Source organism: Dipodomys merriami, unplaced genomic scaffold, assembly GCF_024711535.1.
Source record: "Dipodomys merriami isolate MVZ:Mamm:240054 unplaced genomic scaffold, mDipMer1.0.p SCAF_17, whole genome shotgun sequence".
In the NCBI taxonomy this organism is placed as follows: Eukaryota; Metazoa; Chordata; class Mammalia; order Rodentia; family Heteromyidae; genus Dipodomys; species Dipodomys merriami.
In genome coordinates, this window is record NW_027203048.1 from 13,163,113 (window position 1) to 13,180,967 (window position 17,855).

The 17,855-nt window shown below is 45.7% G+C and overlaps 1 protein-coding gene across 2 annotated transcripts in view; it reads right to left on the bottom strand.

Moving 5' to 3' along the window:
• The window catches only part of Galnt14 (polypeptide N-acetylgalactosaminyltransferase 14), a 212,606-nt gene that overhangs the window by 130,279 nt on the left and 64,472 nt on the right, over nt 1-17,855 (bottom strand). The window lies entirely within an intron of this gene.

The window sequence follows — 17,855 nt, forward strand, 5'->3', positions numbered from 1 at the left end:
TTTCCTTAACTAATGCCTTTCTATTTCCTGCAGAGTAAACAACTTGATTCCATTAGATGCTGTAAAATATTTACCAAGCAGCCGAGGGGCCTGCCTTCTTCCCAGCATGCATGAGGGAAGAGAGCCCCCAGTTGGGTCCCTGCACAAAGATCAACAGCTCTTACCAGTCAGTGATGGGTCAGCCAGAGATGGGTGTACTGGGGGGGACAGGAGGGAGAGCTGAGAAGGGAGAAAAGAGGCAGGTGCACAAGGACTGTCTGAAAAGCTCAGGAGCACCAAATGCAGTGTGGGATCCTGCATCCAGTCCTGAAAACTGACATGAGCAGGAAACAGTAAAATCCAAATGGCATCTGGACTGAGTTTAACAGTGATGGACTCCTGGTGTTTTTTTCACTTTTGTCAAGTTCATAATTATGTAAGATGATAACTTACAGGAACCTGGTTGAAGGCTTATGTGGGAACCCTATTTTCTTTTTCTCTGTAAGGCTACAATTATTCTAAGCTTGATAGTGAATGTATTGTAACACCAATTACTTGGGAGGTGGAAATAGGAAGATCAAAATTCACAGCCAACTTGCACAAAGGTCAGCCAGACCCTATCTGAAAAATAAGCCAGCTGTGGTAGTTAGTACTTGCCTGCAATCCTAACTGCTCAGGAGGAGGAGATAGGATCCAGGTTTGAGACCAGGCTAAGAAAAAGCACAAGACCCTATCTGAAGAAAGAAAGAAAAACAAGGAAGAAGGAAGGAAGGAAGGAAGGAAGGAAGGAAGGAAGGAAGGAAGGAAGGAAGGAAGGAAGGAAGGAAGGAAGGAAGGAAGGAAGGGAGGGAGGGAGGGAGGGAGGGAGGGAGGGAGGGAGGGAGGGAGGGAGGGAGGGAGGGAGGGAGGGAGGGAGGGAGGGAGGGAGGGAGGGAGGGAGAACTCCCTTAGCCTGCTCCTATCCTGCACAGGAATATGAGGTTATATTCTCTTAGCTCTGTTCTCAGTCAAGGCAAGAGCATGGTATCCAGACTGCTGGGGAGAAATGGGACAGTGGATAAAGATGAAACCCAAGGAAAGTATGATGGTGAAGTTTATGTACAACTGGGTGGGGATGCGGTATCCTAGTATCTGGTCAAACTCCAGACTAGATGTTGCAGCGAAAGTCTTCTTTAGATGTGATTAACAATTTATAACAAGCAGACCTTGAGTCAAACAGATTACCCTTCATCATGCAGGGGGCTTCATCTAATTAGCTAAAGACCCTGAGAGTAAAGACTGGGCGTTCCTGGGGCCTCAAACAGAAACTCTGCCTCACCCCTGAAACACAGAACACAGAATCCTGCTGGGTTTCCAGTCTGCTGGCCTGCCCTGGATTTCAGCCTTGCTGGCCTTCCTAAGTACATGAACCTATGCCATAAAAGAAACCAGTATCTCTATCTCTTCTTGGTCCTGTTTCTCCAAAGAACATGAACTAATATGAGAAAAGCAGAAAGCCAGTAAATCCTAGGCAGAGATCTGGGGTCTCCTGTTCTCTGTTTCCCTGTTGACATCACCTCTGTGGTTCAGAAACTGTGACATCTGCCACTTACGAGACCATCTCTTCATCACAACGTCATGGGAATAAAGACTTCATATCGATTGTCTTAATGGGATGTCTTCTCCTCTGCTCACAAGTGACAAAGATTTCAGAAACAGCTTAGTGGACATTCTCCTCACCATCTCTCATTTTCCACTCAAAAATAACAACACATCACTCACCTTCCCACCTCTCATCCTCATACGTGTATGCCCCAGGCTGACAGTTTCCTCAGCGATGAGGACAAATGTGCCGCCTGCCAACACCTGGCGTGTGTTGAGTGATCCAGCAGTATACAATGAAAGTGCCGCACTGGCTCAGGCTGGTCCTCCTTCAGTGTCCTGCCCACAGTTCTGCTGTCATCAAAGAAAAGCAGCGTCCCTCACCACACTGAGCCGCGCCTCTCCTCATGCTCTAATGGCCTTCCCTTCCTCACTGGGTAAAGCAAGAGTGACAGAGACCATATAGTGACCCTTCTAGATAAGTGGATGACATGCAAAGGTCACAGCTAGGAGTCACTTGATCAAATCCTAGAAGTCAAACAACAGAGGAGGAAGCTGGGCTGATATCACCCATACTTTGGAGGCCACTTTAGAGACACAGCAAAAAGCAGCAGTTTGCCCCCTGGGAAAGCCTGGTCTTACCTACTGCTTCACCTCTCTAGCTCTAGCTCTCACAGCTCTACTGCTGACCCAGAATAGACGCACATGGTCAGGCAGGCAAAAGAGAAGCACCAGCCACAACCAGCCTTGACTGCAGAGAGCAGACAGGAGACAGATGTTTTAGACGTCTGAGGCCTCCTTAGGAGCTTTAGTCTTTTGACTTCAAATTAAGGTTGCCAGATTTCGCAAATAAACATACAAGACACTCAATTAGATCTGAATTTCCGATCAACTACAAAAACATTTTGTACAATAGTTGAACATGGGATTTAAAAATAAAAAGAAAACATCATTCATTGTTTCTGATACTCAAATAGCACCGGGATCTTGTATGTTCATGGGCATCCCTACTTCCAGGGGTAGAGAGAGGTGAGCACAACTGAATCAGACCCCGATTGTGGCCATCCTAGTACCCCAAGGGGGGAGCCAGTTCCTGAGCCTAGGCCCAACCTCAAACCAAGTCAGGAGTTCACCCAGCACCAGAGCTACACCAAGTCACAGCTCCAGTTTTCCCAGCTGGTCCCCACTTGACCCCAGCCTGTGTTCCACTTTAAATACAGACATGCTTGTGTTGGGGTATCACCCAGCAACAGTTTGAGACATGGGAACTTGACCTGCCTGATAATATCAGGTGATCTTCCTGCCCTCGGTTCTAGTACCTATACCCCAGCATAACCAGTGATGGGTCCTGGATGATAGGTGGTGGACCACTTCATCCCAGTGGTTCTAAGACAAATCTTACACTTTTGAGGGGCCCATTCTCACCCGCAGTTGGGGGAGCTCTCCACTCAGGTGAATGGGACTCTTCTTGAGTCCCAGTCTTCCCCGTCTATTCTAGCCTGTCCTCCTAGCTTGCTCAGCTGTAGGTCAGAACTTACCTAAGACCACCCTTCAAAATAAGGTTTACAAGTTGGGCAAAATGGCTCAAACCTGTAATCCTAGCCACTTAGGAGACTAAGATATGAGGATCATGGGTCAAAGTCAGAGTAGGAAAGTCCATGAGATTCTAATTATCCACCAAAAAAGGTGAAATGAACCCCAAGGTAAGTATTCAAATGTTTTGCTTTCATGCAATTGTTTCTTACATATTTATAAGATGAATTCTTTGTTGCTTTGTATGTCCCTCCCCCATGGTATAACCCCTGCTTTCACTGTATTTGATGTTGGTATAATTTATGGAGGGGAAAGGAAAAAATAAATTGTTTAAATAGGGATACAAGTGGACCCATTGCAACAATGAGATGTACAAGATGTTATGTCGAAAAATGAACTTTACAACTTTGCTGGGGGGTTGGGGGGGAGAGGCCGGGAGAAGGAGTAGGTAGTGGGTGAGGGGAAGATGGGAAGGGATAGGAAAGGGAAATAAAGGAGGAGGCAACAATGCTTGATAAGAAATGTACTCATTATCTTGCCCATGTAATTGTAACCCCTCTGTATGGTATTTTCACAATAAAAAATATTTTTTTAAAGTTATAAGTGGAGCTATGGCTCAAGTGGTGGAACATAGCCTTGAGCAAAAGAATCTAAGAGATAGAACCCAGGCCCTGGTACTACACACAAAAAAAAGGCTTCTCAGCAGTCTCAGCACTTGCCTGAGGCACCTGCTCCACTTGTGGCCTGAATCCCAGGATGGTCCCAGCACCCCTAACAACCCAGACATTACCAGCCATGCCATGAGGCAATGCTGTTTCTTAGTGGTTCAGTACAAGACCACAGTGCTTCAGATTGGACTGGCTTCTTACCTATCCCAGGACCCCTGCTCTCTAACAAGATATACCATGGCATTCATATTTTACTAAGACTATTTTTTTCTCATGTCACTCTTTAGACCACCGTTAGTATCCAAGGGACTAACAAATCCAATCAAGTCTAACAGGAGTCCTCTTGGCTTTTCCTGACAGTTCTTAGTCTCCTCTGAGCCCCCATTCTTGTATACAGATATCATGTACCTTCAATGGAGGTGTGCAAAAAGCCTAGGGAAAGTGAAAATCCACACAGTTCATTCACTCTTCCACTCAGTGAATTTTCTGCATGCTTCTTCTATGCCAAACATGGCATAGTATGTACCTGTTCATTGCATTAGATTCTGTGGCTTTGAGAAGAGTAAGTCAGTGTCCCCGCCTGAAAGCAGGTCACTTATTTATGGAGAGAGAGAAGTCAATGCCCACAGCAAGGAAAAGTGAAGAATGTTTTGATCACCTGCGGTGAGCTCAATGACTGATTATTTTCTTACAAATGGTTTGATATAAGACTGAAGTCACATTAACATATGTGTAGACTTATTCTGACCATTCTGTCAAAATGACCAAAGATAATCTTGGTGTGGCTGCCTCTTTCTTGTCATTCAATCTCATGTGGAATGTCCCCTCCTCAGAGAAGCTTTCCCTGAAGGCCTGATCTAATGCAGCCCTGTCACTTCCCATCCCATCGCCCTGTCTTATTGTGGTTATGGCATTTAGCAGTGTCTGGCCTTTTCTTGTTTCTTCCTCTGTCCTCTGCTTACAGCAAATTATTATGTCTCCATCATCCCTACCCCGCCCCCGGCACCCAGAGCATGGAGTCTATTCCACCCAAATATTCTGTAGAAAAAGAATGAACAGAATGAACAATCCTGTGGCTCCCAACCTCCAGGGACCCTTGAATGTCACCACACTGCATTTGGAGCTAGGTTCAAAATATTCCAGAGCCTGACAGGCTTCATTTGTTTATTTATCCTTGATAGAGCCCCATAGGAAAGATAAAATGTCACATCTCTTTGCTTTGGACTGGAATGATATCAACACAGTATTACTAGTTCCCATGCTAATCAGAAACTCTAATTAGTAAACAGATTTGGGTTATTAAAAGTAGAAAAATAATAGCAACCATGACATCAGAGGCATTTATTGAATAGATAACATCTTGTAAGGAGGAGGCCATGGAGTTAAATGTAAAAAAGCATGAAAGAGTCCTCCTAGAGGAGGTAAGCCTCAGAAATCTGTTTTCTGGGTGGTCACACTGAGTGAGGTTCAAGGCCATATGGACCAGAACAGGAAACCTATACATGCAGACCACTGAACTGCCTGAGCAGACTGAGCCATAAAAATACGGCTCATAAAAGATATCATGTCCTGGAAAAGGAATAATTTCAATGAAAGCTGAAATTATTATTCACAGCACAGATACCATGTACCTTCAGGCTCACTACTATCAAATGGATGATCTTTCTAACACTGGCAATCTTTAGAAGGGCTAATGAAAATTGGGCAAGTGTTAAACCCATCATTGGAGTCCAGAATACTGCTTTTCATTTATTCTAAAGTGTAAAATAAATAAATAAAGCCATAAATGATCTAAGCACTTATCTCTTTGGAAGCTCTGACCTTTGGACAGCATTTTAAATGTCTGAATTAAAGGTGCCATAAAAGACCCCAGCCTGGTCATTTCACTTGATCAAATGACTGGCCTTTGGAACATCGAGCTTCAGGGTCACAAACTGAACAGCCCAGGTCAGCTGAGACTCCAGCTGCCAAAGTCAAAAGGGCCATTATGCACATTATTATCTGATCTCTGAGTTCCAGCATGGCCTTGCCACAGGGTCTGTGTCAGTGATCCAAGCAGGGGCAGGGCATTGGGGCCTCCTGTAATGATGAGAATTCTTTGAGCAGGCTCAGCACAAAAGAAACAGGCTCTGCACTGGCCAGTCCCTGGAGTGGGTTCCTGGAATGGCTACCATGGGGATTTAACAGTGAGGCAGGGGGAAGACTTTCACACATTGACCAGCTGCTTTATTTCTTTTATGAAAAGTGATCTCGTCATGAGAGGGTAGCAAGAGCCACAGCCTGACTTGGGACCCCTATTTTTAGGGACAGACATGAAAAGAGACCCGAATGGTGCTACATGCCAGGACTCAGCCAGGACTTTCTTCCCTTACATCCTCTCAATCTAACCAGAGTACAGCTTCCTTTAGGAATCAGATGTACTACTGAAAACTCAATTAAAAATTTAAACTTAAGAGTACTGGCCTTCTAAACAGTCTTTCTGGCTCTTAAAAATCAATATATCCCAATCACCTAAGAAGCCCATGGCATGCACATTCCCAGGCTCTGGCTTCTTGAATTCTGATTACATAGGCGTGTGGGTGAAGTTGTAGGAGTCTGCATCTCAATAAGCTTCCCAGGTGACTATTGGTGGAGGCAGGTGACAATGGCTCACAAAATACAAGGGTACAGAGAATAAACAGTGCTAGTCTTCCAGTTTATAACCATGTCCACAAGTAGGTTCCGACTGATCTGACCTGATATTAAATCATAAGCAAGGATTGGTATTTAGATGCATAAGTCAGGAGCAGAGGGAACCTAAACTCTCCCCAGGAGACTCCCAGAGCTTGGGTAAGGGACATTGGGGGCTACTGGCCACACCCTATGAACCAGACCCTTTCATCAAAAGCCAGCACCTGTGATTGTAGGTCAGCATTCCTATATAGTCCAAGGTCACCTAGCCCAGCTTCTGAGCCTTTGTTGTGCATGTATAATGTGTAGAAGCCTATGACGCCATTCTTGGAACAATAATTGTAAATGCACAGTACTACAATATGGAGATATGGTTTTTTCAAATAATTTTAAAACTTGTGCCTGGAGCCAGCGGCTCACACCTGTAATCCTAGCTACTCAGAAGGCTGAGATCTGAGGATCACGGTTTGAAACCAGACTAGGTAGGAAAGTCCGTGAGACTCTTAGCTTCAATTAACCACCAGAAAACTGGAAGTGGTGGTGTGGCTCAAGTGGTAGAGTGCTAGCCTTGAACAAAAGAGCTCAAGCTAAGGACAGTGCCCAGGCCCCACAACTGGCACACATACAAAAAAAAAAAAGATTGTGATGTAGTAATATATAGTATTAATAACTGCTATAATGTTGAGGTAGTAACAAGATAGGAAAAACAAATGAAAATACGGGCAAGTGTGTGCTAGGCATGGTGGTTCACATCTGCTTCCACTCTAAGCAGAAAGTCTGATGGTCTATATACCTATCTGAGTGAATGCTACCAGAAATCCAGTTTAATACATGACTGATTGATAATGCCTGCTGTGGTCTAAATGTCTGTATCCCTCCCATATTTTAATGCTGAAACCCTAACCCCCAAGGTAATTGTACTAGGAGGTGGGACTCTTGAGATAACTAGATCATAAAGGCAGAATACTCATGAATATTAGTGCCTTTATAATACAGACCCCAGACAGACCTCCTTGCCCCGCTCACTGTGTAGATACACCAAGACAATGCCATGTATAAGCCAGAAAGTGGGCTTTTCCCAAACATCCCTGGTTGCCTTGATCTTGAACTTCCCACCCTCCAGAACTGTAAGGAATAAGTTTCTGTTATTTACGAAATTCAGTTTATAGGATTATATCAGCTTTGAACAGACTAAGGCAGTGCCAGATCACATTTCCCCTACCAGAGCTTCCAGAGGGAATTCCTGACTATCTTTAAATGCGTATTACAGACATCCTATCCCACGCCTCCCACCCCTTTAAATGCCTCATGGTCATTAATTCCTACAATGCCCACAAAGAAGAAGACAGATGTTATGAACTGCACTTCACAGGTAGGGAGATCAGAGGCAGGAAGGTTAAAAGGCTTGTCCAGGGATGGAGAGGAGATCAGAGTTCCAGCTAGGATGTAACCAAAGCAGTCCCAGAGCAAGGTTCTTCTGCCATGCTATGCAGAATCTCCCAAGACAACTCAGCTTTTCCAGGCTTTCTCTCTGTCCATCAGAAGCCAGTCAGTCCTATCTCTACTTGGCCAGTGATGCACATAGGTCCCAGACAGGCACATAGCCTTCCACCAAGCGCTTCCTTTAGAACAAGCCCCACTGGCTTAAATAAGACCAGTGTGACACAGGCCCTACTCTTACTAGAGAGCAAGCCTTTCAATGGAGGGAAGGAACCGATTATACACTTCTGAGCTTAACAGGGGAAAGCAAATCCATTCTGAATAAATTGAATCAGCCTTCACAGAGCACGAGGAACCTGTTCATAAAACATTTGCTAACCATTAACTACAGTCCTGCTATTAAATGCTGTTAATAGCAGCTCCTCTGAACTGTGCCTCACCAGTCTAGCTGCACCTTTAATGGGCCGGCTGCTGTCAACGTGACACTTAGGGCCCAGTCACCGCACAGCTGGGGTGATGTGTTTAAGCTAAACAGCTCTCTCAATTAGTTCCAGTGCTTGGGGCCCAGCAGGTCATCTCTCTCCAAGGGAAGCCAGTGTGAGCCCTGGAGACAGCTGCTTCAGCAAAACACCTGGTTCTGTCTTGAGGTCCTGTGTCATGTCTGTTCTCTAGCCCCAACTCTCGAGGAAAAGACTGGGGTGTGATAGGGTGATCCCTCCTATTGCCACAGGATTGCTGGGGGGTATTGGGAAAATCCACAGGCTTTCTTCAAAAAGCATCTAATGTCTGCTTCTGCATCTTTCTCTTTCCTTTTTAATGCTTCTCTTCCACCATTCAATCCATCTCCATCCACACTCAGGCAGTCAGTGAATACCCATGGGCCAGACCCCTCACCTGAGCTCAACTCCCTGGGTGACTCAGGGAGCCCTAGAACTCAACACATCTGCAGTCTTACCCCACCTCCCATGCCCAAGGTGCTCTTTCTCTCTTAACCACATATTCAGTGCTATGTTCCTTTGTCATCCAGTGTCCCACACCAGAAATATAGCCTCTTCTTTAATTTCTCTTTTTCAACCATTACAACCACCTGTGGACTTATCAACTCTTTTTCCAAATACCTGTGGCACCCTGTCTCTTCTTGTCTCCCATGTTACACAACACCATCTTAGTCTGATCTCCTGTCATTTCCAAGGACCACTGAGTCTTCCTTTATCTTCACGGCAACATGCATGGAAACAGGTGTCGTGGCACATAACTATAATTCCAGCCCTTAGGAAAGCTGGGGCAGCAGGATATGCTGGAGGCTTTGCCAAAAAGTAAGTAAATAAAACAAACCAATCAGTAAATAACATATTACCATTAGGGAGATTTCCTAACCCTGAACAACCACCATAGATTTCCCCTCCTGGAAAGATGTTCTTTATCCTGTAGCCCATGGACTTTTTTCCACTTGGGCCCCAACCTCTCGGCTCAGTCTCACCTCCAGTTACTTTCATCAACAAACCCAACACTCCAGGTACTTTAGACTGTTGTGCAGCTTTCAGTATGAAAATAGGCAAGTCCAGCACACCTGCATGTGTAGAATGGTCTTTACTTTTCTCTTTCTTCTTTTTTGGTGGTCCTGACGTTTCAGCTCAGGGCCTCATACTTGCTGAGCAAGTGTGCTACCACTTAAGCCCTGCTTCAGCCCTTTAGGCTATACTTATTATATATAGTTATATATAGTTTTATAGTTGCATTTTTGTCTGAGGCCTGCCTGGATAGTAATCCTCCTATTTATACTTTCCATGTAGCTAGCTTATTGATTAAGATGGACTCTTACTATCTCTTTGCCTGGCTTGATCTTGAAGCAAAAATCTTCCTGATCTCTGCTTCTTGAATAGAAAGAATAGCTGCTTCATAGGTATATGTCACTATACCCAGCCAACTTTATTTTTATCCCTGAAGCCCGGTTCCCTTCCCTTTCAGAATAAAGTCATCACAACATACTCTCCATTATACTTGCCTGTTTTCTAAACCTTAAATCACCTGCCCCCAAGTGCCTACTGTCACCAAGCACACCACACAGTCTACAAAGACACAAATTGTTTACATTTACTCAGACCCCAGCATTTACTTCCATGTCTAAAATAAAATGGCTCTCTCTAGTAAAAAGGCCCTTCCAAAATGAAGATTTCATTCTGATATCCTCCCTGGTAGAAAAAGAGTCTGTTTTTCCAGACAGCAACAGAAGAGAAATGTCAAAGGTCACAGTTGGCTCTACTACAACTCAGCACAGATGTCACTTCTAGCCAGGTGGACAGTGATGCTCTCTCCCCCAGACAGATGGCTATAAACAGAGTTGGTAGGAGCAGAGCCTGAAAATCAACAGGGTACAAATCTGTTGCTGTCTTCCTACTGTATGTGGTATGTTCCTGCTTTGTGTGAAGATACATTGTGAATCATAAAGAATGACTCTACCGAAACAGTTCTCCCTGGCTCCCTGAGGGAACCTACTTATAGCACAAAATAGAGAGGACCAGGCTAAGATGGCAAATTTTAAAAACATTATAATCTAGAATCAGCCTATGGATATTGTGGTTCAAAGAAGAGAATAAAGCATAGTGCTATCCCCAACTCTGTCCCAAACCAGAAAAGCTCCACTCGTAGCTAATTCATATCTGGGAACCAAATTCAACTCAAGAACTGGAAGGGAGAGACATTTGAAAAATCAATTGTTATTCAAATCCCTCAAGTTATCCAAGTGATTTACACAATAGCCAAGCCTGGGTGCATACATGTGAAAATCTAAGCTCAAAGCCACTTGTCTGTATCAGACTAGCATTGAATCTCACCAGACAAGACTACCCCAGGAGATCTCCAACCAGGAGTTGGTAGCCAGAGCTCCTCAATCTAATACCTCAGCCACTAATGCTTCTCAGAAATGCCTCTGTTCTGAATAAATGAGATGAAGGAAGGCAGGGGACCAAGGGAAGAAGGACTAAGTGTACTTTTAAAAAACTGCTTAGCTAGGTTCTCTCCTAGGAATAACTTTTCCTTCCTCTGTATCGATCTCCAGAATAAACAAGGGTGAGAAAGGCGAGGGTGAGAAACTGTTAGCACATTCACAGTGATTTGCCTCCTCCTCCACCGCAGGCAGATTAAGTATTCACACTTTCAGACTGGCTAGTCTGCTCAGAAAACAGAAGGTGGGGGAAATGAGGGAGTGGTTGGAAGCCAGACTCCAAGGAACTTCTTTCTACATTATTCCAGAAGACCCTCTACCTCCTGATGCACACAGACCATGCAGACCATGTATCCAGGCTGGTCTGTCATCATCCATTCTTTGCTTTTATTATTCTAACTACACGGAGATGCCTTATTAAGTCCCCAGGGCCTTGAGGACAGAGATATCTGATGCTTTGTTGTCTTTTCTCAGCCCCTCCTTTCCTCTCACCTCCCTCTTCTAGCTGATCTAAACCTCTCCCCTCCGTATCATTGCAATGAACCTAGGTCAGTCAACTGACAGTCTCAGCCCTGTTTTGTGCATCAGAAAAATAGGAAAGTCACTTTTCAGGGAAGGAGTAAGAATTAGGACTGATCGAGGCAATAGGTAAAACACATAGCTCCAGGCCTCGAGGGCAAAGAGAAGCAAGATAGTGCTAGGCAGGGGAGGGTGAGCGAGGACCAAGAAGAGGCTGTGAGAAAGGCCAGGGTGGGCAAAAGCTGCTGCACCCTTGCCAGCATAGCCATCTTGAGTTAGTCCCACTCACATCTTACTGAATAAATTATGTGTGAATTGAAGCACCACGGATAGCATCACACTGAAATTGTGCTAGGGAGCTTCAAGTTTTAATCAAGACTGCAACAAACACTGTTATCAACCTTCTCCCCCCCCCCCCACCAGGGTGGCCATCAAATCCTAGGTGGTTAATGCAGCCTCCCTGGGTGTCTAGGAAATGAAAAGCTAGGCGAAAGTAGGCAGATTCCAGTTTTGACATGCCTGTGCCTTGGAACTTGCCTAACTAACATCCCCATAGGTCCCCTGAGAACTCAGCCCATGAGAAGGCAGCAGACTCCAGTGGCCAAAGTCCAGGTTTTCACATCAGGATTTGAATCCCTGTGTTCTGTCTTTTCCCTGGCTGTGTGACCACAAACAAGTGACCAAACTTCTCTACAACTCACTCACTGGGAGAAATAAGGTAACAGTTGATGCCCCCCTCACCCCCAGGTCTCTTCCCAAAAACAGGCTTCCCATTCTTGCCACATGAAGGTCCCATTCTGCACAGGCCCATTGTTCCATGCCTCCTTCCAGCTCTCAGCTAAGCTGCATTAGGCCCTGAGGAGTCAGAGCAGCAGCACCATGGAGAGAGGCACAGGAAGAATTCAGAGCACCTCTCTACCTACAGACTCCTAGAGCCTGTCAGAAGCCAGAGGCACATGGCTGGGCTTTGACAGCCAGCCATTCCTCACCAGCTATGCCTAACGACCCCCTGCAGCTGAAAGAAGGGATGGGAAGCAGCTTTCTGCCACCTTGAAGGTCTCAGATTGCTTGTGAAAGAGAAGCAAGGGGCTTATTTATGTCACTGGGGCTGAGCAAGCAGGGAGGGGGGCACCCAGGGAAGCCTCTAATGAGAGCTCTTCCCCCTAGAAATGCTGACAGGAGCTAGACAGGAAGCACACCTCGGCCCAAACATCATCATCCCCCAGAACCCCAGTGGAGACATAAAACCAGCTGCAAATATTGGTTTCTGTATGGAACAGCCAGAAAACCAGGCTGCTGGCATACAGGGCAGTGATGGTCAGGCTGGACCTCTAGAAGATGGTCTCCCAGATGGTACCATAAGGCATCAGCTTCCTTCCCAGTGGGACTACCCTCTGAGAACAGAATGAAAAATGAGAAGCTCACTCACCTGCTATGGGAAAACCTACCCCCAAATCTCGTCAGGTCCACCTGGCATCATTCCCCAGGGGTGTGAACACTGGCCCTGTTTCCTCTCCTCAACCCTTTCCTCTGCCTCCCTAATCCTCACCTCATCACCCTTCAGTGGCTACATTATCTGTTGACTGTCACCTCTGCTGGTCCAGCTCCCACCTAGTCACCAGGCCTCCCTGGCTTCCTGTGTGTCACATTGGAGGGGGTACACAAAAAAAACCCCTTTGGATCCATCAGTCTGAGCTAAGGCGGGGGGAGGGGAGGCAGAACAGCAGCAGGCAAAGTGTGACTGCCTGCCTTCCAACCTCACAGCAGTTCCAGAAGCAAACACTACATCCTCATGGAGACAAAGAAGAGGCAACCCCCAAGAAGACCCTGAGAGGCCTGGAATATCATGGTGGATATGGAAGACTTGCCATCACCAGAGACAGACCTGCTAAATGGCACCCCAGCACTGTCCTGGAGTTTCCCCCTCAATGTGTTCCACTCTCAGAAGCAGGCTATACTTGAGTGATTCTGTCATGAAGCTGGTCGGCTTTGACCCTGTTGTTTCTGTCACCAAGACTGCTCTCCATGCCTCAGTTTACCCAAGGACAAGAGGGCCTGTCTTTATGGCAAAGGAAGACAAAGGTGTCAGAGCCCATTGGGTCATAGAAGATGGTCCTTCCTATAGATCAGGATCCTGCATTTGCTACCATCTGCTCACTGGCTCTCAGTGTGCTGAGATGGGCCTGTCTTGCCCTATTTTTCAGATAAGGACTAAGGCTCAGAAGCACACAGTGGCCTGCTTAATGTCACCCAGTGGCTGAGGCTAACCAGGTACTCTGGATATGCAGCAACAGGGTTGCTGTTCCTGTGATCTGCTACCAGTGTAGAGGCTGAGGAAAAGCTATGGCACAACCCACGGTTCCTGAATCTGCTCCCCTTCTATGGGCATTGACCTCCTTCCTGCACCCAAAACAAAGCTCAGGAGCCTCACTTTCCCCTGATACCATGATCTTTATCCTGACCTCAAGCCTGGCTGCCAAGATGACTCCAAGTTCACTCCCCAAAGTGGAAGCGTCATGTTCTGGATGCTTTTGTGAGAAGACGAAGACTATATACCAAGAGATATCTGTAACCAAAATTTCTAAACAATAGGAAAAGGTACAGAACTACCCTGTTTTAACTCTAAATCCCAACCCCAAAGTATCTAACAAGACATGGGACAGAAACACCATTTCTAAACACAGCAGCTCCCCACAGGCCCCAGCAGCCAAGGGCAATAGATTAATACTGCATTGCTCATCACAACGTAGAAACAAACCCAGATGTTCATCCTCTGGCGAACATTTACATAAAAGTGCATAGACATACAATGGAATATTATTTTCCAATGAAAATGAGTACAGTATTGATTGATTCTAAAATATGGAAAACCCCTAAAATACTATGCTAAATGAAAGGGGTCTGTCAAAGGGCTTCATGCTATTGAGACTATTTACCCCACAAAAAGACCAGAAGGGGTAAATTTATGGAGACAGAAAATAGATTGCTAGCTGTCTGGTGGGGGAACTAGAGAAGTGCTAATGACTGTGGGGTTTCATCTACAGAGATCAAGACATTGTACAAGGAGACCATAGTCACAGCTGCACTATCCCATGAACACACCCAAACCACCCCTCTGTACATTTTATATGGGTAGAGCTCATGGTATGTGGCTTATATCACAATAAAACAATTTTAAACAACACTATGCAGTGAGCACTGACTTTATCTTCCTTCCTGGAGAGGGACAGGAAAAGGTCAATGTCTCAGAAATCACATTAAACATCCTCATTGTTATTTACAAGGCCACACATGGAAGGTGACGAGAGTTGTTTTTATTAGGATATATGTGTCTACAGTCCCCACCACCCCTCTCATCTTCAGGTTTCTCAGTTATTGCATTCTGGTTCTGTACTAACCGCTTTGCTAGGGGTCTCTTACTCATTCTTTACAAAAATGTCCTTATTATAGATGTCCTTTTAGCCAAGTTCCTGGTAGCTCATGCCTGTAATTCTAGCTACTCAGGAAGCTGAGATCTAAGAATTGCGGCCTGCTTGAGCAGACAAATTGGTGAGGCTCTTATCTCCAAGTAACCACCACCAACAACAACAAAAAAGGAAGTAGAGGTATGGCTCAAGTGATGGGAATGTCAACCTTAAGGGAAAAAGCCAGGTAAAAGGTTGAGACCCTGAAATCAAGCCCCAGTACTAGCCCCCCGAATAATTAAATAAATACATGGCCAGGTAGTGAGCACTGCGCTGAGATCTGGACACAGGCAGTCTGTCCTCCTCTCACCCCTGGCATTGGTATCTCCTGAGCCCATCCAGAAAGGTGTCCCTTCACACAGCAAGCTCACACCTAGCCAGAAAAGCTGAACCCATCCTAGGAAGATGTCTTTTTTTTTTTTTCCTAGAGAAGCTCTGGGCAGCGATGAGATGGATTTCCTTTTAAATGACTGTCCACTGCTGTGTGTGATCGCTCTTTGGTTTTATCTAATCCTGTTCAGTGTACGTTACGGCTGTCATTTGTCTCCCCCAGCCCCACGTGGTGATGGAATTTCTGGCTCAGTGAGAAGCAGGCACAGTGACAGGGAGGAAAGAAATGTACCCAGGCTGGCCCAAACCCAGGTGAAAGAAAGAACAGCTTAATCTACCAGCAGCAACGCCACCAGCAGCCCACACTCATCCCTCCCTCCTGGTCCCACAAAGCAAGCTGCAAGAGGAAAACTGTAGGTCACCTGAGTGAAGTCCTAGAGAACTCCGCTACCCTGCGGGAGGACAAACAATTATAGCCCTTGGTCAAAGTCTTCCTGGGGTTACCTGGGGCTTTTCTGCCATCACTTATTCCCTAAGTACCTGCTGTCACAAAGTCAGTGAGGACCCCTATTAGCAGAGAGCTACCTGGGACTCCTTGAACTTGGGGGAAAATATGAAAGTAGAACCAGGGTCAACCTGCTCCCAGTAATATACGCCATGGGTCCCAAGCTGCTCCCAGTGCCTCCTTCTCTGAGTCTCCTGTCACCCACCAGGCTTCCTAAAAACAACCCATAAATTAACCTCTGAGAGCAGTTTTGGTGTCATAAAAGGGACTTCTTTGGTTCCAATGTGTCTCTGCAAGGAAGCTAGGAATGGCACCCAGCCCAGAGAAGTGTGCATGAACCCTAGGTGAGCCCCTGACTAAGAAGTCCATCTTCTTCCACCTGCCTGTTTTACCTGGAACTCAAACAAGCTTGCAGCGAGGCTCCAAAAATCCTGTGACTCATCCATTTTTTACCCATCTGAAAAACAGCTCTGCAGCAGCAATTCATCAGTGTGCTAGAGAAGAGGCAGCTGACAGCCACGAGCCAGAGCAGCCCAAACAAACCGGGGCAGCCTGCGAACCACACTTCTAATTTTAATTCCAAAGCCTACATCCTGAAGTCTGAGCTTTATGTTTTTGGTCTTTGTTTTTTTTTTCTGGTTCACTCCAGTATCAGTGTATTGGCAAATGCCAGAATCATCGAGTTGGTAGGGCAATCCAAAAGATCCTTTGTGCAGTTGGAAAGCACAAATTTGTAAGTTGGGTAATTAGGTGTTTACAGGACAGACACTGAGAGACACGGGCACTAAAGTGCTTGTAGAAACAGAAGGGCCATGTGTCCTTATCAGCAGACAGCTACCAAGGCCTACTTGAACGTGGACAAATGAAAACAGAACCAGGGTAAACCAGCGATGTATCCATTGTTAGTCTGTATTCTCCCGGGACTTAACCTTTTCCAGCTAATTTTTGAACAAGGTCCAGAGGATACCAGAATATGCAGAAGATAATGAAGAGCCAGTGACTTCAAGGAGAGCAATTTGGAATTGATCTCAATGATGGCATTCAGAAACTAGTTTCAGGTAATATCACCTCCTTCACTGTAGCTGGTCTTGCACCTTCCCTGGCCACCCCAGAGAGAGGGATCACACAGCTAGACCCCAAGTATTCCAGGATCTATAGGTTCTGATAGTCTGTCCATAACTGGTCTCTGCCTCACCTGATTACCTGGCTCTTCTGCCCCCAAGGTTTCCGAGCTGCTCAGAAGTATCCCCTCCTTCCCTGAGCCTCCCTTCCTCTTGCTCTGCCTACTTCCCTCTGGATTCTGACAGCTCTCTATTCCTGCAGACCCTGCTGTTTGTGGACTCTGATTATAGAATTTATGAAAAGAAAAATGCAGGCTGCTTGTTCAAAACTCACTAAGCATTTCAAGATGACAAGCGCTCAGCATGAATCCAAGCACAAAGCCCTGTGCCACACAGCCAGGACACTGCCCTAGGACTGCACATGCTCACTTAGTCACCTCTGTTAAGGATGGCATCTAGTAAACATAAGACTATGGTGCCATCCCAAGTAAGGCCATCCACTCGTGTATCGGAGTAAAGAAAAGGAGTAGTGAGCAAGGAGCAGAAGGAAGAGGAGATATGGTGATATGGGGAGGAAGACAGGGAGACATAGAGAATCCAGGACAGAATGGCTTGCTAATTGCCTATCTGTGCATCCTCTGATCCTATGTCCCCCACATATAATGATAAATTGACTTTTGCTTTTAAATAGCTGAGCTCTGGTAACTGGGTGAAGATCCAAGTAAGAAATCAACAAAGCTGAGGGGAGATACGAGGAACAGGCAATCTCTGCAAGGAGAACCCACCTCCCACTTGCTTGAGTGACAGCAGCAAGTGATCACCCAGACAGAGTGTTTGAGTACTTCTTACCTACAATCCAACAGCCCTAGCTCCAACCCTGACCAGCTATGTGACCCTGAGAAAGCAATGCACTATTCTATATTCCAGGGTTCTCACTTGCAAAATCAAGAATATTGATAAGAAGGTTTCAATAATATAAAGAATCCTACCTACTTGACATATTCCATGTGCTCAAAACATTTATAAACATGGAACTTAAATAAACTATAAATACTTGCTGCATGTCATCAATGTAAAGGAAAGAAAGGGGAAATGTTAGGTGGAAGGTGGCTCAGTGGTAGAGCGCTTGCCTTGCATGCCTGAGGCCCTGGGTTCGATTCC